Source organism: Chiloscyllium plagiosum, chromosome 2 (genome assembly GCF_004010195.1).
Source record: "Chiloscyllium plagiosum isolate BGI_BamShark_2017 chromosome 2, ASM401019v2, whole genome shotgun sequence".
In the NCBI taxonomy this organism is placed as follows: Eukaryota; Metazoa; Chordata; class Chondrichthyes; order Orectolobiformes; family Hemiscylliidae; genus Chiloscyllium; species Chiloscyllium plagiosum.
The window spans coordinates 25,640,309-25,645,204 of record NC_057711.1 but is presented as its reverse complement, the minus strand read 5'-3'; the positions used below and the strand labels follow the sequence as shown (position 1 = coordinate 25,645,204).

General features: G+C 43.3%; 1 protein-coding gene across 1 annotated transcript in view; it reads left to right on the top strand.

Annotated features, from left to right (window-relative positions):
• Nucleotides 1-4,571: 4,571 nt before the first annotated feature.
• Nucleotides 4,572-4,896, top strand: part of cenpu (centromere protein U) — a 50,369-nt gene continuing 50,044 nt past the window's right edge. The window contains exon 1 of the mRNA XM_043705755.1: nucleotides 4,572-4,806. The gene's annotated coding sequence lies outside the window, so the exon portion shown is untranslated. The remainder of the gene's footprint in view (nucleotides 4,807-4,896) is intronic.

The window sequence follows — 4,896 nt, the reverse complement described above, 5'->3', positions numbered from 1 at the left end:
ACATCATCAGTGGCGACCTCCAAGTGAAGCGAAGCTGTTGTCTCCTGCTTTCTATTTATATCTTTCTCCTGGAAGGGGTTCCTGGGGTTTGTGGTGATGTCATATCCTGTTTGTTTTCTGAGGGGTTGATAGATGGTATCTAGATCTATGTGCTTGTTTATGGCGTTGTGGTTGGAGTGCCAGGCCTTTAGGAATTCTCTGGCATGTCTTTGCTTAGCCTGTCCCGGGATAGATGCGTTGTCCCAGTCGAAAGGGTTTTTTTTTTTCATTTGTGTGTAGGGCTATGAGGGAGAGGGGGTCGTGTCTTTTTGTGGCTAGCTGGTGTTCGTGTATCCTGGTGGCTAACTTTCTTCATGTTTGTCCTATGTAGTGTTTGTGGCAGTCCTTGCATGGAATTTTATAGATGACGTTGGTTTTGTCTTTTAAGTTTGTTAAGTTTGTTAGCTTTTGTTTGAGAGTGTTGGTGCATTTGTGTGCAACTAGGATTCCGAGGGGTCTTAGTAGTCTGGCTATCATTTCTGAGACTTCTTTGATGTATGGTAAAGGTGGTTAGAGTTTCTGGTTGTGTTAAGTCTGCTTGTCGTGGTTTGTTCCTGAGGAATCTGTGGACTGTATTTTTTGAGTATCCGTTCTTCTTGAATATTCTGGATATCAAACCTACAGCTCAGTGAGCAAACCTACACCCTAAACCTGAACCTGAGCTACAAACCTTCACAAACCTTGCATTAAAGACAGGATTCTTGGCAATGTGGAGGAACAGAGGGATCTCGGTGTTTAAGTACATAGATCCCTCAAAGTTGCCACCCAATGGTTGTTAAGAAAGCATATGCAGTTTTGGCTTTCATTAACAGGGAGATCAAGCTTAGGAGCAGTGAGGTTTTGCTACAGCTCTACAAGTCCCTGGTGAGACCACACTTGGAATATTGTGTCCAGTTCTGATTGCTCTATTATAGTAAAGATGTGGAGGCTTTGGAGAGGGTACAAAGAAGGTTTACCAGGATGCTGCCTGAACTGGAGGGCTTGCCTTATGAAGAGAGGTTAACTGAGCTCGGACTCTTCCCTCTGGAGAGAAGGAGGAAGAGATGTGACTTGATCAAGGTGTACAAGATAGTGAGAGGCATGGATAGAATCAGTAGTCAGAGGCTTTTCCCCAGGGCAGGATTGACTGGCACGAGGGATCGTAGTTTTAAGGTATTAGGAGAAAGGTATAGAGGGGACGTCAGAGGAAGGTCCTTTACGCAGAGAGTTGTGAATGCATGGAATGTGTTGCCAGCGGTGGTGGTGAAAGCAGAGTCATTAGGAACATTTAAGCGACTGCTGGACATGCACATGCATAGCAGTGAGTTGAGGGGTGTGTAGGTTAAGTTATTTTATTTTACATTAGAATTAATCCTCGGCACAACATCATGGGCCAAAGGGCCTGTTCTGTGCTGTACGTTTCTATGTTCTAATCTTTTGCAAGAGGACTTACTGTAGATAAAGATATGGAAGCTAGGGAATAAATTGATATCTTGAAAAGTCCACATTACAGATGTGGAGGTGCTGGAAGTGTTAAAATGCATAAAGGTAGATAAATCCTTGGGGTCTGATCAAGTGGATCTCAGGACACTGTGGACCCCTAGCAGAGATATTTGTATTACCGATACCACAGGTAAGGTACTGGAAGACTGGTGGGTGGCTAATGTTGTGCCATATATAAGTAAGGCTGCAAGGAAAGCCAGGGAACAACAGACTTGTGAGCCCTATGTCAGTGGTGATTAAGTTGGAGGGGATTCTGAGAGACAGGAAAAAGGCATTTGGCATGCTTGCCTTCATTGCTCAGTCCTTTGAGTATAGGAGTCGAGAAGTCATGTGGAGGTTGTACAGAACATTGGTGAGTCCTCTTCTGGAATACTGTGTCCAGTTCTGGGCGTCCAGTTATAGGAAGGATATTATCAAGCTGGAGAGGGTTCAGAAGAGATTAACCAGGATGTGGCCTGTTATAGAATGTATAGAATGCTTGAGCTAGAAAGAAAGACTGGATAGGCTGGGACGTTTTTGTTGACTGGAGCGTATAAGGTGGAGAGGCAAACTAATAGACATTTATAAAATAATGAGAAGTGTAGAAAGAGTTAACAGTAGTTGTCTTTTCCTTAGGATGGAGGATTTCAAGAGCAGAGGGCACATTTTTAAGGTGAGAGGAGAGAGATTTAAAAATGACGAGGCAATTTTTTTCACACAGGGTGGTTTGCGTGTGGAATGAGCTTCCTGAGAAAGTGGTGGATATGGGTATAATTATAACATTTAAAAGACATTGGATGGATACATGAAGAGGAAATGTTTGGAGGGATATGGACCAGGAACAGGCAGATGGGACTAGTTAAATTTGGGATCATGTTCAAAAACGGACTGGTTGGACTGAAGGATCTGTGCTGTATGACTTTAAGACTCGGTGACTGATTAGGGATAGTCAAAATGGCTTTGTGCATGGGAAATTTTGTCTCACAAACTTTGAGTTTTTTGAAGAGGTGAACAAGAAGATAGATGGAGGTGTAGAGGTAAATGTTCTCTCCTCATATGCTTATTCTCATACACTATTTTCCCCTTCCGAATTAATCCTTTGGCCCTCCTATGCAGACTTCCAAAGTGTTCCAAATCCTCAGGTGTATTTTTTTTTCTTGCCAATCTGTATGCCTTTTGTTCAGCATTTAATATCATCTCTAGTTTCTCTTGGCCAGTTCTCTTGCATTAGTTTGTTAGGTAGGAAAACGTAGAAATCAAAAGTGGATAAATCAAATTGATGTTCAGATGTAACTGAGTTTTTTGTGCAGTATTTAGGGTTGAATGAGTGATCCCTGTGCTTTTGAATACAATTATAATTACTGCATTTGTTTATTCATTACCAGCTAATTATATTCCTAGCTGAGAGAATTAAGGGATCATTCTGACTTGGTTAAAAATTGGGAGTAGCAAAAGAAACTTTGATAGTTATAAAGTATCAGAATACACTCCAAAAAGTAACTGTACTTAAGAAAAAAATTGGTGTGTATTTTCAGATGGACTGAAAGGTTTTACACTGAATCTGCATCAAGCATCCTCATGGGGAGAAATCAAAACATCAAGAAGACTAAAATCAAACTTTCCAATCCTTCCCCCTGCACTGTGTACTTACTCAATGAACAGAGTTAAAAAATCACACAACACCAGGCTTTAGTCCATCAGGTTTATTTGGAAGCACTAGCTTTCTGATGCTGCTCCTTCATCAGTTAGTTATAGAGTAGGACCATAAGACACAGAATTTATAGCAAAAGATTACAGTGCCTTGCAAGTGAAATTATATATTGAACAAACTTAGATTGTTGTTAAGTCTTTCATCTTTTAGAATGGGTTGCAGGTTTCCGTTCATTAATATGTAAATCCCAGAACTTCTTTTAAGTCACCTTCTCAACTTAAGGTTATCTTAAAAAAGGTGACATCTCAGCTCAGACAATGCGTTAAAGGTGTGAGGTGAGAGTCAGTCTGTATCCCAACCTTGAGTCAGACTGATTCTATTTCCAAAGTGGAATTTACAAAATATTACATGGATTGACTGCCTGTAGATTGTGCATTTTTTACCAAATTAAATGTATCTGCAAATATAATTCTGCAAATACAAATTCACCCCATAGACTTACATGTGTGTGTGTGCATGCATGAGAGAGTGAGTACATGTGAGACAGTGTGTATTTGCGCATGTACAAGCTTGGTAAAGTGTGTGTGTGTTTGTGATGGAGTATAAGCATGGGAGAGGGTATGAATGTAGGGTGTGTATTTGTACGTGTATGAGAGAGAGCGTGTATATGAGAAAGGGTCTGCATGAGTGAGAGGTTATGTAAGAGTGTGTCTGCTTGTGTATGTGAGAGAGTGTACTGTGTAGTGACCCGTAGTGTGATATGAACCCAAGGTCCCTGTTGAGGACATCCCCATGGGTACTGAACTTGGCGCTCAGCCACCCTGCGTTGCTATCTGTCCCGAAGTCTGCCTTGGAGGGCGGTCACCCAAAGATCCGAGGCCAAATGTCCCTGACTGCTGAAGTGTTCCCTGACGGGGGGGGGAACACCCCTGCCTGGTGATTATTGTGCGATGTCCATTCATCTGTTATCATAGCGTCTGCTTAGTGGCGCCAATATACCATGCCTTGGGCCACCCTTGCCTTCAATTGTGTGATTTTTAACTTTGTCCACCCCAGTGGAACACTGGCTCCTCCCCAGCAGTGCACTGAGACAGACTTGACTGTGACCTCTCTCAGGAGATGGAGTACCGACTCTTCCCAGGCACAGGGGGGCGCCAGACACCCAACATCAGGCGGCTGCGCGTGTGCAGACTCGCATTCAGCGCCGCTACGAAATGAAAGCGGAGGAGGAGAATCGCGAAACCAATTCAAATTCATTGCAAAACTCTTTGAAGATGTCTGTTGAATAGCATCTACATTTTCTGAATTAATATATTGTATTCCTCTGTGATGCTTTAGATTTTGTTTCACCCTGGCAGCCGTCTCCTTTCTGTTGTTTACTGACCACCGCCACCCAAATTCATTGCAAAACTCTTTGAAGATGTCTGTTGAATAGCATCTACATTTTCTGAATTAATATATTGTATTCCTCTGTGATGCTTTAGATTTTGTTTCACCCTGGCAGCCGTCTCCTTTCTGTTGTTTACTGACCACCGCCACCCACCCACCCCCGCCCCCGCCCCTCCGAGTGGTTCAGTCCGAACGCACGGCCGTTTGGTTTTAATGAGAGCGCGGGAAAGGCACCGGAGAGAGAGGACAACATCACACAATCCCAGGTTACAGAGCAACAGGGAAGGGGGGAATGTGGGAGGGGGTGGAAGGGGGGAGGGGAGTGGAGTGGAGGAAGGGAGGGGGTAGGGGAGGGG